Here is a 15,491-nt window from a genome sequence, read left to right on the forward strand (position 1 = left end):
GGCACTGCAATATAAAACCATCAATTTTGTGGGGATAATGTTGGCAGCACAACCTCTTTTATTATTGCACTCACCACTACTGTCATAATAATTAGCATAAAAGCGATGCATATCTATCATTATATGACGAACGTTCCGTGTACTTCAATCACAGGATAAATCGAATACACAACGTAGGCCCTAGCCCCCACACGAACCATTGTTTCTCTGATGATCTGTCCGTTAATTTGTCGACGGACCGGTGCCAGTAATCGCGTTTTTCAGCTTTCACCAAGTTTTTCATTTTCATTAGGAAAAATTCGGGCGATCCGACGTTCAAAAGTTCCTTTCGCGTGTAATTCTAAGCAATCTCTGCCCACCACGAGGTAGGAAACTGTTCACGGTTGTTCGCATCGTGTACTCGTTTCGTCTGTCCTTTAATTGTAATGCAAATGCATTGTGTAAAACCTGGGGGAAAATGTAGGGACTGAAATATAAGAACACTTGGGGTTTTTGATGTCCCATGTGAAAATTCTTGCTAGTTTCTAAGATTACCGAGACCAGGAACCACTTACTTCGGTTTTGTAACAGCACCCTTCAAGGGACACTCTTAGGCCTTTACGAGGAAGCTTAGGAGAGAAAACTGATTTTCCTCTTTCGGAAATTTATAGGCACATTAGAAGATGTTCCCACAATGGGATGGTCAAACTCTCTCTCTCTCTCTCTCTCTCTCTCTCTCTCTCTCTCTCTTTAGTGTACAAGGAAACGTAGAAATTAGTCGTTGTCGGTGGCGTAGCGCTTTTTTGCATTATCGGAGTGTTTCTTAAACGAATGTTTCATTTTGTCCCCACATAATTAAAAAGCATTTTCCACAGCGTGCCTTGTTTCTACAATAAGTTCATGTCTCGCGGCACAAAAAGGCGAACAGGTAGACTACCCCCGCCTAAAAGATCAATGTTTGGAAGAGCAGATTCGGCGAAAGGTTCGACATGAGGTTGATGGAAAATAAGTTATGTTGAAATACTTCTTGTTTTTTTCTTGAACGCAATTGCTTGCGAACCAGAATTTTCACTGGCTGAAACAAAGGGTTCTTGAAGGAGCGAACCCCACACTTCGCAATTAAGGTCCCTGTTGGAGACTACACCATCAATCTCTACTTCCCTAGCGGGTACATTAACAAGATACTTCTTCGTACACGGCCAAGTGGCTCATCTTTGTCCTCACTCAAGTTTGTTATGAATATATACCGAATTCGTTACTGATACTTTTGCATGTATCAGGCTACTAGCGGTTGGGACATTGGATGATTATGACTTTCATTGGTTTAGTTTTCGATAAAAATACACTGAAAAAATAAATTCAGTTTGGACAAGGAAAAGTTTTTTTTCGATAACTTTTTTTTCCTTAAAAGTGCCCAACTTGAATTTTGACAGTAGGTAGGGAACATAATTACCTATTTTGTAACAAAATTTTGTCCATATCAAAGATGTTTTGCCTTTCTCATATAGAAAGGTTATGCAATCACTCTGAAAAACGTCAACTTAATCCCGGCCCGGAGGGCCGAGTGTCATATCCCATTCGACTCAGTTCGTCGAGATCGGAAAAAGTCTGTATGTGTGTGTGTGTATGTGCGTATGCATCAAATAATGTCACTCATTTTTCTCAGAGATGGCTGGACCGATTTGCCCAAACTTAGTCTCAAATGAAAGGTGCAACCTTCCCATCGGCTGCTATTGAATTTTAGATCGATCGGAATTCTGGCTCCGGAATTACAGGTTTCAGAGTGCGGCCACACAGAAATTTCTCATATAAACTATAGGAAAAATTAAAAATAAAAATTTTATTTTTGATGCTAAATGTGTTCAAGGTGCATGAAACGTCGAGATTTGTTTTAAACTCGAAAAAAAATTTGACGACTATTCACTTTTTTGGATTTTGCACATTTTTGCCTTTCTCATATAGAAAGGTTATGCAATCACTCTGAAAAACGTCAACCTAATCTTGGCCAAATTTTTTTATCGACTCGCATAAGGTTTCTGAATTTTAGCAGGGGCGTAGTTGATGGTTTACGGAGAGGGGTTACACCCCCCCCCCCTCTACTGTTCACTCCCCTCCTTTAAAAATCTCCTTAAATCACCCCTCAGACCACCACCCCATCCAGTCCTCATACCCCTCCTTTTCAACCCCATCATCTTTAAACCACCACTATATCACAAAGCATACCAATTTAAGCTGGGGAGTCGTTCGATCATGGGATTTTCGCCCTCCTCACATACCCACCCCCGCATGACAAAATGAGTTAGCAAGCAGATAATATTGATCTAATGCTGATTAGATGAAAGTATGATATTTTTTTGTTTCAAGTGTTTCACCGTCGACACGTAGCTCATCAAGTTCGTCGCTGGCATGCCATTGTGTATAAGTGCAAAGTGTACTAAGAATGTAATGGACATTTCCACAAGTATGTTGAACATAAAAAGCCTCCGTGCCATAGTTTAGAGAAATGAGAAAGGCACAATTGCACCGCTAGGTGGATTAAAACAGGTTTTTTTTTTGAAAATCGACTTTATATTTTTAAAATCGATTTTTTTCAGTGTATGAGTCATTTTTTCGATATTTTTATTCAAAAACTTAACTGATTTTGGGAAAATCACTCCTACAGCATTTTTTTGTAGGATTTGTCATTTTTGGACTATAGCCATTTGAAAAAAAAATGGTTAGAAAAGTTTGACCCTTTCCAAAAGACAGTCCAGATCATTTTTGAAAAAACGAAGTAGGCAAAGTGGCTTTTTGTAACAAACTTCTCACATACAGAAAGTTTCATTAAAATCGGAGAGGGTGCTGCCAACTCTGAATACGATTTAGCGCGAAATTCGTCAGCTATAGAATAAATAAAGTGTCCGGATACTGCGTGAAACAGTCTAGTGCATATCATAAAATGTCGCACTTATCCTGGCTTGTTTTTAAACTTATTCTCATGAATTTAATTAAACAGATCAAGATTTCTGCGCCCCCTAAAGCTGGCGCCCTTGGCAGGGGCCAACCCGGTCAACCGCACGCTACGGCTACGGTTACAATATAAAAAGGGAAAATTAACTAACTCTTAGTCGTAAATAAAAAAATGAAAATAAGGAAATTAGCAAACAATTAATTCATTCTATTGAGGGGTGTGATCTCGCTCCAGAGGTAGTGGTACGATCACTGTCGGAAATGCAATAATCATGTGTTCTTTCTGGGACGTCCTCATAGCCCAGAGATAGCATAAGGGTTTGAGCATTGGGCTGGAGTCCCAAGGGTTGCAGGTTCGAATCCTGCTTCTGGGAGGATTTTAGTTTAACTCACCATTCAGATCTGTTTTCCCTGATCGTTATCACCACCAAAAAGATGGGTGGGTAATGTCTAGGACATAACTGAAGTGAAGTACACGCAGCAAAAATTAGCATATTTAAACCAAAAATATGTGTTATTGAATCCAATCATTTATTGTTTATCACTTTAACAAACAAACTTATTGGTTTGAAAATATTTTTTTATTAGAACAACAACAAATTTTTGCTTTCAATAAATATATTATGATTTTCTTTTAATTTCAATAAAATAATTATTGAAAAACGGAACGATAATTTTGTTTTATTGAAACAATAAATAAATTTTATTGTCTCCCGACCAATAATTTGATTTATTGAATTTAATACATAATTTTATTGAACCTACAATTCGAATGCTGCAATTTTTACTACCTTCTGTATGGTTGCATAACAATCAGTTATTTCGGTATTTCTAGTAGAGATCCAAATATAATAGGGTACCCGTACATTTTTACTCGAAATATATCGCATGTTTGCATTACACTCACATAATTCACTTGCGATGCGTGGCAAATTTCAAATGTAGTACCAGGACATTACTTTTAATAACGCATTTAACTTTGAGAATTTCACAAACAAAATAAGTTAAAGAGCATTGAGTCAATAAGCCGATCATAAAATAAACCCGTCGTAATGTGGATGCACAAATACCGCCATAAATGCACCTGTTATACAATTAATCTGGTTCTACGGATCGTTAGAAATCGTTTCAAATCGATCTTTTTGTCTCGAAGCATCGATTTTTTGCATCCAATCTTCTCTGCACGATTGTTAACTTATAAAATCGATCTGGTAAAATCGATTTTTCTTTTAAAATTCCCATTGAAAAAGATACGATTTTCTTACAATCGATCTTTTTGTCTCGAAAAATCGATTTTTTCATTCGATCTTTCCCGGTCCGATGCTTGACAGCACCGATTTTTATTATTTAAAAAAAATCGATATAGCAAAATCCATTTTATTTTTCGAAATGCCCACCACTAACCAGTGCTTATCAAATCGTCTATCGCACCAGCACTACTGCTTGCCAGTGAAAAACGAACCAAAGAGCGCACTCCAATGTATACTCCAGTGTATTCAGATTTCTGACGTTTAAAATACGCACACTGAGATCTCCGACCTTCTCTTAAGCCAAGAAACGGTTTGTTTTCCTCTCAATTCGTTGAGTAAACGATTTATTTTCCTCCCAATTCAAACGTTAAAACGGCACAATGCCAACGCAGATGGATAAGTCTATACAACGCAGTGCACTTTGGAGCGCGGGCCGTGGTGAATTTTTTTGATCACACCACACATAATTTAAAGAGCAAAAGAACGGGGTCTCTCACGCCCAACCACCCCATCTCCAGCGCAAAGAAAAGAGCGTTCTACTTTTTCCGTGGCTGGTGTATGATCATTGTATGCATGAAACTGGCGCGCCTGTGCATCATTGCAATGATTGCTAGCGGCAGTCATGGAATACGCATATTGCCCCGAAGAGTCTGATCTGGCATACTAGGTTTGTTTACTACGAGGTCAGAAAGAAAACTTTTCATCAATTTTTTTCATGTGTTCTGTTTTTATACGTGTATCGCATTTCATTGGATGACAAAAGGGCAGTCCCAGCAACACTTGCTTGGTAGAATTGTACGGGCCAATCATGTAGTAGATAATTACTGCTTTCACAAAATCCCTTATTTCTATTATTTCTAGTAATTGTACATACTACAGAATTAGACACAAAATTGTTGTACATATTCCCAATGAGATAGCACAAAAATCTTATTTTTTCATTCAGTACAACGGCAGATATTCAAGTTCAAAAAATCGGGTAAAATTCCGGCCGAAATTTTTGAAACGTGGCCTCTATATTGAAACGTTAGAAGTATTCTACTTCAAACATGTATTGGCACTTTCGTTAAAATCCAAAAAAGTAATCAATTGTTCAGATTCTATTGTCGATACCGTTTTTAGCATATGAAGAAAAAACCTGAAATTTGGACTGAAAGTAGTTCGAGTTCCATCAAAATAGGTTATAATTCAATGCTGTACAATCTCACGATGGTCTTTGAACCGTGACGATAAATATTGAATGACCGTATCACCACAATTTGAATGTCGTACAAGATATACCACAAATTACAGCAAACAAATATGTTATTGTTATTATGATTATTTTTTATTAAGGCTTCAACCTCGAGAGTCTAGCGAAATCGTCCTAGGACCGGCGGAACACTTTTTTCCAGAGTGGGTAGTAAGATTCGGAATGGTTTCTACCCGTACTGACGAAATTTCAGGCATGGCGTGTGTAAGTGAAAATTGGAAATTCTCTGATAATAGCTGATGGTAACTTGAAAACACCCTTTGTTAACGGTCTGTATGACCGATGGCTCAGTGAAAACGTGTTTGTTGATTACTGATACTACATGGAGCATTTGTACAACTAAGTCTTAATTATTCCTTTCTTTTAAATTTCCATTCACTGCGATAGAACCTTCTTTGGTGGGTACTGAGGCCCGCATGATAGTGTGGACCAGGCATTGTAATTCTCACTCACTCACGCGAGAAGAAGCTTATCCGATGTCCAACTTTTCCGAGATAAAAGGAGTCTCCACAAATAGCGTGAGAATAATTTTCCCGATACAATTTATCTATTTTTTTCCTTCTCACCGGAGAAGGTTTTAATATGTTATTTTCTTGGAAATCAATAAAAGTGTCAAAATATACGCTTCATTTCTAAGAAAAGCGACAAAAAATGACGATAGACTTGTTTTATCGTTTGGGATAGCGGTATTTATTTCTCCGGAGTGTGTGAGTGCCAATAACTTTTCGTGTGGAAATGTGAGTTTTTATTGTCGCAGTGGCAAATTATTCGGACTCATTAACTCATATGGTGTGGACTAATTGGAAGGTAGCTCCTTCGACCAACATCCTTCTAGGTTTAATCGGCTTTGATGGCAAAACAATCGTTTTCAATACAAACCATACCCATTTAATACAACCCGCCCCTGGATAATCTACTTCCGGACCAAAAATAAGCCATTTAGCATCATCGATATATTGCGTAATTCAACAAAAAACACTCGGGCGTGTTCGAAGAAGTATTTGATCTACGTGCCGCCTGGGAAGTAGAGATTGATGGTGTAGTCTCCGAAAGGGGCTTTCGTTACGAAATATGGGGTTGGCTCCTTCTAGTCACTTTAGTCAGTCAGTATGCAATCAATTGCGTTCAGCGTTTGGTCAGACCTGTTCTTACAAATTATGTTTTTTAACGGAGCTGGTCCCTCTGTTCGCCGTTTTGCGCCGCGCGTTGTTGCAAACAATGGGGCCATAGAGTTACCCATTGTAGAAACAAGGCACGGTGTGGAAAATACGGAGAGAATTCTGAAAAGTTTTGCTTCTGTGAAGGGACTCCTCATGAAGTGTCGACACATTCCACATATAAATTATACGCATTCATTTGAGGAATGCTCCGAGAGGAAATGCTATAAATGGCTACGCCACCGGCCACAGCAAGATTCCGACAATCCCATTCTGGGAACATCTTCTAATGTGCCTATAAATATTTGAAAGAGGAGAATCATTTCCTCTCCTAAGCTTCCTCGTAAAGGCCTGAGAATGTCCCTTGAAGGGTGCTGTTGCAAAACTCCGACGTAAGTGCGTCAGTCCTATTATTTCCCTAGGTTTTGCACAATGCATTTGCATTATGTAAAGCCTAGTAAATTTCTGACGTAGATCTGCCACAATTGAGCGACCGAAATAAAAGTCGCAAGGATATAACATGCTTCACAAAACCCGTTTCAAACATATTAGAATATAAAAATCGGAAATAAACTACAAGAATAAAAATCGAACAGAAATCCTTCAGCATAAGAATCGCTTAAAAAGTTCTCACCCGTAAAACCCGGCAAAGGTGAACCTCCAGCATAAAAACGTTTAAAAATAAATAAATCGCTCGTAGGAGCATCCGTATATCTCGATGTTCAAGATTAAAAGTCGGCTAACAAAAACTACTTTGTAAGAATCGGATGTATTGCTTTCCGGTTTTTTTACTGAAAGTTTTTTTACCCGACTCTTACGAGTCTATTCGGCGCGAACAAACCGTGGACGGTTTCCTACTCCGTGTTGGGCAGAGAGTGCACATAATTGTAAGCGCAAATGTCTTACGGGACTTTCTAAATGTCGGATCGCCCGATTTTTTACGAATATACGCGACGTTAGAAAAGCAAAGGAAAAATTTAATAAAGCTGAAAAACTCGGTTATTGGCACCGGTTCGTCGACAGATTAACGAGAAAAACAATTTCGTCTGGTGGCTAAGCCGTACGTTGTATACACGATTCGACCTTTGATCAGAATACACGGAACCAAGAATCCATTTTCGGCGAACTGCATTCCTTTCATATCTAGATTCAAACGATAGACGTTTCGCGATGAAATGATAATACTGTATATAAACGTAATGATTGTTCTTTATACACACAAATTTATTTGACAGAAAAGATGCTCGCGCTAAGCATTGTAGTGCGCATATCACCGTAATGTTCATTAGATGATGAGAGCTATGCATAGCTTCTATACTAATTATTATGACAGTAACTGCAAGGGCGATCAGAAAAGAGACTGCTGCAAACATTCTCCCCGCAAAACTTATGGTTTTATATTAACCTATCAACGGCATCGGTACAGTTCCAAGGAGGTTCTCCGTTTGATGAAGCATTGAAAGCACTTCTTGTTTTTCCTGGTAAATGGGGAGTTCCTGAGTGCTTTGTCTGAACAATCGTACCAGATTACCTACCAAATACAAATATTAGTTTGAGTTCTTTCAAAATGCTCCACTCCGAGTAATGAGAAGGCGTACACTTAGGGATTAGAAGGTAATATTTATGAACGATCGCGTAGCTTCAACGAGTTTTTTTAGGATTTCTTGCCAGATGACTTGGCAAATTTCGTAGGGAAGTTTAGGAATCCCAAAGGTATTAACAAACCTTGGTTTAAAGGGGATGGATGAAGGGCGTGACTTCCTTTGGGAGATATCTCGGGTCGTGTCCAATCATTGAACGTTGATTCCGCATCTCCGGCAAATTGGGGTCATGTTGTCTGGTCGTGCGCCTAGTGTTCTAACGCCAGATCTCCGTTAAACGAATCTCTTCGGCCTCGTTCCAGTCAAGTGACTATCTTCGAACGTTCCTATATGTCTCTCATTTACATATCTTTAAACACGTTAGATATCCAAATTTAGTTATCTCTTCTCTTCTTATTAACATGCTAACAGCTACCTGGAAAAATGATCCCAACTGTTCCTAGTGGATCCAAGGAGGCCAGCCGGTGATCCTTTTCATCATGTCCTGACAGTGATTTTTCGTTTGCCAAAAAACTGCAAGTTTAATTTCTTTTTTCCCTGTCCACACGGAAAAAATCCGTTCATAAATTCATGAACAAAAGATTTCGTGAATTGAACGATTTACGAAAATCGTGACCAAATTCCTGAAATTGTGAATAATAAACCTCGTATTCATGAAACTATTTGTGTTTCTAAAAAACTAGTTCACCCTAAGTACATACATGACGTTACATTCGAATGTTTGGTTGGGTTACTGTTGTTGTGCCCTAGACATGTTTAGTTTTTGCTATGATTCTTGTTCATAATTTGGGAATACACAGCCGACAGTCAAACGATGTTCATGATTTCAGGAGTTTATTCGCGATTTTTGTGATTTCTCATCACATTACCGTGTTATTTTATTCATGAGTTTGCTATCGAATTTTTCTGTCAGACTGGCGGGATTTACGTTCATGATTTCAGGATCATTGTCGCACATTTCGTAATTTCTATTCACGTTATCGTAATATTTTAGTCATGAGTAGAGTGATTCATGTTCATGATCTCAGGATCTTAGTCACGATTTTTGATATTTTTATCTCGAGTAATGTGATTTATGTTCATGATTTAAGGAACTTTGCCATGATTTTCGTGATTTCTATATTCATGAACTAGTTCACTAATCCATGAATAATATTTCATAATTTTGTGAACTATTTGACGAGCACGAATTGTCAAACGTATACTAAAAATCATGAACCAATTCACGAATACATGAATAATATTTTATGATTTTGTGAACTATTTCACGAGCACGGATACAAGATCGTGGCTAATATATTAGGAAACATGAATTAGTTCACAAGGATTGAAGGGATTAATGAATAAAATTCCGAGTTTCGTGAACTAGTTCACGAGAAAATATCCAGAATGTTTTGATTTTGTTGTCTAATGTTCCTAAATCTATGCACAACATCACGAGTTAACCTTTGGTTTTATGAATAATATTCATAAAGTTGTGAACTAGTTCATGTACAGAAAATCGATTTGGTAGTGACATGGCGGAAACCGTGACTAATGTTTTCAAAACAAAGACAAATATTTGTCTACACGTAGTTGGCTACACAGTACAGGGAAAACTTGAAGAACACATACCAACGTTTCCATTCTGTCCCGCATATGATCGCTGCTACAGTGATGAAATGTTTATATAGCTCATTCGAACAGCTACGCATCATGTGTTGCTATGGCCTATGGTGTAAGTAGGCGTTTTAATGAGTAGATCATCATTAGTGTGAAGCGTATATATGCGAGTACATGTCGTCATGGAACGGGTTGTAGCGAGGTGTTTTTAGCGAATAGATGTTTGTCGGCTCTAATCTAGGAATCTGACGGTTGGATTTTTTTACAAGAAGTTTCAGGTCATGAGCTATTTATAGCAGCGGAGAAAAGAATTGAACAAAACAAAATGCAGTGGGTGGGGGACATGTAAGGTTTAAGATGGAGAAGAAGGGAATCTTGTGTGAGATTCGTAAGCAGCAATTTAATACGAAACAAAATACTAGCGTTCATTCATTTTGTGAACTATATGACGAGCACGAATTGTCAGACGTATACTAGGGATCATGAACCAATTCACGAATACATGAATATTTTATGATTTCGTGAACTATTTCGCGATCACGAATGGTAAGTCGTGACTATTATGTTAGGTATCATGAACCAGTTCATGAATACATGAACAATACTTCATGATTTTTTGAGAACTATTTCACAAGCATCAATGGATAGTGGATCATGACTAATATAATAGGAATCATGAATTAGTTCACGAATACATGATCAATATTTGTTTTTTTTTGTGAACTATTTCACGAGCATGAATGGTAAGTAGTGACTTTTGTACTAGGATTCATGAACCAGTTCACGTATACAATATATTTATATTTCATAATTTTGTGAACTAATATTTCATAATTTTGTGAACTATTTCACGAGCACGGATATTGGATCGTGACTAATATATTAGGAATCATGAATTAGTTCACGAGGATTGAAGGGATTCATGAAAAAAAAATTCCGAGTTTCGTGAACTAATTCACGAGAAAATATCCAGAATGTTTTGATTTTGTGAACTAATGTTCCTAAATCTCTGAACAACATCATGAGTTAACCTTTGGCTTTATGAATAATATACATAAAGTTGTGAACTAGTTCACGTACGGAAAATCGATTTGGTAGTGACATGGCGACAACCGTGACTGAAGTTCACAAAACAAAAACAAATGTTTCCACTAATATAAGCGTTACTGAAGGGGAACCGGCCGGTTGTCACGGTAAAGATAGATACGTCTACCTTTATCAGGACACATGATAGTGAACTCGGGTGATTCGTAGTTATTCTGCCTAAGCTCGACCCTCATTATCAGAAGGCAAAAATTAAGCTCGCACGATATTAAGCCTGTTCTAATGACCCTGCCACTTCTAGTTTTCCGATCTGTTTACTTCACATCCTTGCTCTCACTTCAGTACTATGGCTCTAAGTTTCATAACTTTCCCTACCCAGTAATCTCTAGCTAATTGAATGTCGTTAAAACGTAAAAAAGAAAATGTGACAAACATAGTCGAAATAAAAAAGAAAAAAGATTTGAGTAAAAGAAACATTTCCACGGAAGAAAGTCTCCAAGTGCCAGCTGCCAAATGTCTCGATTCCATTTCTTTCGCACGAAAACAACCATAGCTTCAAGAAATTTGGTTCAAACAAGTTGGGCTAAACTTAAAGTAACCTTAGAAATATATGCTCCAGTTTTGTTGTATATCCAATCAGATTTTGTAAAGATGTACTGATATTTTCTGCATTCGAATTAACAGGCTAAAGTGTATTCTACTTCATTCCGCTTATGTCGCTGACATTACCATCCCATCCATTTAATTTTAAATAGTTTTTTCGTGCCCCGAAACTGCGCTAACCTTAGCTGCTGCCGGCAATAAAAAGAAAGTTCTTAGGAGCCGGTTTCTTCAAAGATTACGTCAGTTATTGTTTAAGGGCAAATCTGAAGCTGTTTAAATAATTTCCACCCAAAATAATAAACAGATGAATGTAGCGCGTTAACCGTCATTTTTTGCGATCCAATCGTAAATCGTTTTATTCTCGGAATTAAAATGGTTTATTATCATCCATCAAACTTCAAAATCTTTATGTTGAAGAAAATTATTCGAGGACCGAGATTACGATAGGCTAAAATGTACTCCTGGAACCTACTACAGCAATAAACCGAATTATTACAACTGTTACTTTCAATTTGTATTAATAAATCAAGAGAATTTCGCAGCTTGAAATCAAAAATGAAGCTAAAGATAGGAATGGTCTTAGTTAGTTTTTTTTAAGCGCTTCCAATATCCATTTTATCAGGTCAGCAGCTATCCTTAACGCTAGTTTACATATACTAAATTGATTTCCTTTGATCAGTTCAACCAATCCCGCCAAGAACCTCCAGCGTAACCGAGACGATGAATGAACTCCTATTCAGAAAATTTCTTTTTTCCCGCTCACTTCTCTTTCCATTTCAACAGGTTTTCACTATCGAACATCGATGTCAGCACTCTTCTTTCGGCACCAAATAATCGCATCCATTAGAATCACGCCTCACCCCGTCAGGGCAGGGACACACACGGGCTAATTGGGCACGTGCTTATTTAATCGAATTTCACCACGAAAATTTCGTGCTCGTCTTCCAATTACTGTCACTGATGAAAAATTTAGCCACTCTTATTGGATTGCACTTTTTTCCCTGTCGGTCGCAACCATACCTGTTGGTATCGATGCATTCTTCGCGCGGGAAACTTTCCCCCCATCAAAACCTCATGTAACGAAGGTTGGATCAGCGTTTCTCTCGTAATCCATCCACATCACGCACACACACGTCACATCACCAACCACTTGCGATTCTTTCGTTTTCCTGTGCCCTGCATTCAAGCGTGGAAAAACTAATATTTTCGCCTCATTTCATACCGGATATTTCCTCACTAGTTAGGATTCACTTGCACCAAAAGCCGCGTGATTTACCTAGTTCTACTACGCGAAACGGCAGTACCGATAGAACTGACGCGATAACGAACCAAACGATCGCCTAACTGACTGACTGACTGACTAACTTGACAAACAGCCTGCCTGGATTCGTCGTTTATGACGTCGCTTTCCACGGACTGATTTGACGTTGGTAGCCGGTGTGCTTTATTTTTCATCTGCCGCAGCCCAAACGGGACAGGTCCTTTCTGCTTGGGGTACAGTTTTCCACTGGTTGAAGCCGCACGGAATGCAGTGTAGTGTACAGCCAGCCACACCAAGTAAGCGACCATCCGCCCCCACCGCTGCTGATACGCTGCCAGCACCCGGTGTCGCCAAACACGAGCCGATAGCACGGCTCAACGGGTGCGGATAGAGACGGTATGATAGCGTATATATAAACGCGCGCGTTGTGTCAGCTCACAGCTGGTCCGGCGGTGGAAGCCGACTGGAGCACAGATTTTCAGCGGACAGACGTGCTGCTTGGAATGGTGGATAAGGCGCGTATTTTTTTATCGAGACATTTTGTTTTCTTTTTGTTTAATGAGGGTTGAGGATCGTTTGTAAATAAAAAAGTCGAAGTTTGGTGCGATTGCATAAACTTTCTATATGAGAAAGGCAAAAAATGCATATACCACAAGGATAAATCAAGAGTGCTGATTCAAATAGACCTTAGTGACAAATGTAAACAAACTGAGTTATTTGCAGCACAGCATGTGATTACAACATAGCTAACGAATACCGAAAACCAGGATTCATTATACCCAGTATTTATCAAAATAACAAGCATTATATAAAAAGTCGCAAAGTTTTCATGATCATATTTTGAAATTTTGCACTTGAGACCTTTTAAAATGAAAGGACCTATGCGCGAAATATTTCAAAACCTCTGCAACTGTTCATAGGCGCCATGCAAAAACGACGCAAGATTCATTTCATTCCATGTTTTCCCCACTGCACATAGGTACCTAGTAAAAACGTCCTAAGCATCAAAATAAAAGAAATTATTTTCTTCTATTCATGCGACTTATTTTCGAAGTTGAATTTAGTAAGTATAATAAATTAAATGATAATTGGAAAGCTTAGTTATTCTAAAGTAACATGCCATTCGTTGGTTTTAACCACTTACAGCCAATGATTTGTTAATATAAACTAAAGTTTCCCGCATTTTTTTTTGCAAGACTTCTGTTAAATCCAGTGCAAATATTTTCCATAGTAATGAAGAATATTCGTATTCCGGTGCTCGTTTTGTCGAAAACTTTGAAGAAATTCAATATTCGTCGTAAGAGCTACCTTTGCTGAAAAAAGCCGTATGTGCAGCGTCGTATGATTCTTGGGCCCGAAAAAAAGACCTATGTGAAAGGTCCTATAAGTTTCAAAAGGACGCATCATTCTAAAGCGCTTAAAAACTACATTAGCACTAAACCCTTTATGTTTTTAGCATTATTTACTTAAAGAGCATAGTCCTTAGACTATATTGGCATAATTGTTCCATCAAAACGCATATTTGTTCTCTAATAGGGATTTGTTTTAGATTCATGAAACTTCAGCCTCGTTTTTCTCAGTTCGAGCTCAATGTCACTTAGGACCTTTTGAATAAGTACTCTTGAAATACTGTTATTTTGGACTCCCGTGCTTCCTTCTTCATCAGAGGACAAGTGGTATTCGGATGTTTTTATCCTTTTGTCTTTGTGCATTTTTTCGATTTTAATCAGATTATAACAGAAGAAAAAGTCTTTTTTGTCTTGAGAAGCATTTTGGTAGAAGGTTGAAAATATAAAAAATCGAAGAAAACAAATCTACAATGCAGGCCAATGTGAATGGGGAGGATGGAGTTTTAGAGATTCAACTCTACCCGTGGCCACATAGGCGTACCCTCAGTAAAGTTTGAGTATCTTATCAAATGTACCAAAATCCCTGATCAGGGAGAACTTAGATCACTCACGCTTCGATTACTACTGATGCCACCAGTTGCTGTATTAGGAAACAAGAACTGATATTGCTTATTATTCTTTTGAATAAAACATTTTTGGTGGCTTTTGTTTTCATTGGTAAAAATGATTGATTCGTGCTATATTTATGATATAAAATACGTCTGGCTCTTTATCTTTTGGAGAGTAAAAATGACGATAAGTACTGTACATACAATGGTCGTTATTTGTTGTGTACATGAACTTGATTTTCTTTTCTGTCTGTTTATTTGATATGGCACGCTTAAGTTGTCAAATTTCCCAAAAATATGGGTTACAAAATAAAATTATCTGAAAGCTGTATAAACAAGGAACAATTTTTAGACTATCTTAAATCTAGGGAACAGACTTCGTAAACTAGGAATTCACATCAATATATATATATATATATATATATATATATATATATATATATATATATATATATATATATATATATATATATATATATATATATATATATAAATATATATATATATATATATATATATATATATATATATATATATATATATATATATATATATATATATATATATATATATATATATATATATATATATATATATATATATATATATATATATATATATATATATATATATATATATATATATATATATATATATATGAGGGATCAATTGAAATTTTTTTTAAACTAGAAGGGTGGTCAGTTTGTTTTTCTGTTTGTTCTTGATAAAAATTTAATACAATTAAATAACCAAAAAAGGATTCGGGAAGGACATTCGATTTCTACATCGGAGTAACAGTCGTATAAGACTTTCTTTTGTGGTATCCAACGAGGAAA

At 37.3% G+C, this 15,491-nt stretch overlaps 1 protein-coding gene across 14 annotated transcripts in view; it reads right to left on the reverse strand.

Annotated features, from left to right (window-relative positions):
- The window catches only part of LOC131685505 (AP-1 complex subunit gamma-1-like), a 185,667-nt gene extending 172,736 nt beyond the window's left edge, over positions 1–12,931 (reverse strand). For 4 of the 14 annotated variants that reach the window (XM_058969282.1, XM_058969281.1, XM_058969280.1 and 1 more), the window contains exon 1: positions 12,201–12,931. The gene's annotated coding sequence lies outside the window, so the exon portion shown is untranslated. The remainder of the gene's footprint in view (positions 1–12,200) is intronic. The other 10 variants (XM_058969286.1, XM_058969275.1, XM_058969289.1 and 7 more) reach the window with 4 other exon arrangements.
- Between the last annotated feature and the right edge of the window lie 2,560 nt (positions 12,932–15,491).

This window comes from Topomyia yanbarensis, chromosome 2, assembly GCF_030247195.1.
Source record: "Topomyia yanbarensis strain Yona2022 chromosome 2, ASM3024719v1, whole genome shotgun sequence".
Classification (NCBI taxonomy): Eukaryota; Metazoa; Arthropoda; class Insecta; order Diptera; family Culicidae; genus Topomyia; species Topomyia yanbarensis.